This window comes from Octopus bimaculoides, chromosome 9 (genome assembly GCF_001194135.2).
Source record: "Octopus bimaculoides isolate UCB-OBI-ISO-001 chromosome 9, ASM119413v2, whole genome shotgun sequence".
NCBI classification, from domain to species: domain Eukaryota; kingdom Metazoa; phylum Mollusca; class Cephalopoda; order Octopoda; family Octopodidae; genus Octopus; species Octopus bimaculoides.
The window spans coordinates 85577762-85579153 of record NC_068989.1 but is presented as its reverse complement, the minus strand read 5'-3'; positions in this window follow the sequence as shown (position 1 = coordinate 85579153).

Genomic DNA, 1392 nt, shown 5'->3' with positions numbered 1-1392 from the left:
ATGTATATATTCACACCTGTTTTATTTCAAAAATATAGTAAATGATAAGCTTGTATTCTCAGAAGTGTAATGCCTACATTTTCAAAATCTGTTGAGGTGAATATGTTTTCTCTTCTTCTAATTAAAAGATTCATTATACTTGTCAATCTCATCTTGCCCCAAATATTTGTAATTCTTGCATATCTCCATGATTGTATTGTCAGGCCAGTGTATTTTATAGGCTATCTTAGCTGAGCATAATTTCTCCTCATTTTACCACTATAAATGCACCAAATTTCATTCCAGTGTCTGTGGAGATCCAATTGCTAGTTGATGTGTTTAATACTTGGCCCATACAGATTCAGAACGTTGACAAGGAAAAGATGAAAGGCTGTTTTTTCTAGATTCAGTATATCCATTTCTATAAACACCAGTGAGCAGGTATGATAATGAATTTAACAAGAGAACAAAGAGTAATACAGACAAGCCATTAGTCTGCAGGTTGTCTTTCTCAGTAATGTATGATATCAAATTTAATTATTCTGTATTTATTTCTCAGCAGTAAAGCAGTGAAGCTATTTTAATCAAGTGCTTAATTTGTATGCATGTTTTGCATTAATGTATATGTATGTATGTGTACATAGATACATTTAATCATCCATCGTCATCATCATCATCATATGTCTACTTACCTTACTAATGTGGGTTGGGTTTGTTACAATTTAAACCAGTTCTTATTTAGACACTGACCTCCTAGATGGGTCAGAGGTACACATCTCACTCATAAGCTTCAGTTTTGGCTTTGTCTTCTATTGTTGAATACCCTTCCATTCACCAACCACTTTATAGATTATAGTGAGTACCTGTAATCATATCAGCACTAGAGATTTTATTTCATCATCAACAAGATATAGGAGTACGCTTGACCCCACATTGTCTTTGCTTGTCCACCATCCACCACATTACACAATGTAATGGGTGTGGGGTTGTCTTGTAGATGTGTCTAATATGCTTAAGGTAATGTTACAGAGGAGGCGCAATGGCCCAGTGGTTAGGGCAGCGGACTCGCAGTCATAGGATCGCGGTTTCGATTCCCAGACCGGGCATTGCGAGTGTTTATTGAGCGAAAACACCTAAAGCTCCACGAGGCTCCGGCAGGGGATGGTGGTGAACCCTGCTGTACTCTTTCACCACAACTTTCTCTCACTCTTACTTCCTGTTTCTGTTGTGCCTGTAATTGAAAGGGTTGGCCTTGTCACACTGTGTCACACTGAATATCCCCGAGAACTACGTTAAGGGTACACGTGTCTGTGGAGTGCTCAGCCACTTGCACGTTAATTTCACGAGCAGGCTGTTCCATTGATCGGATCAACTGGAACCCTCGATGTCGTAAGCGACGGAGTGCCAGCAAAT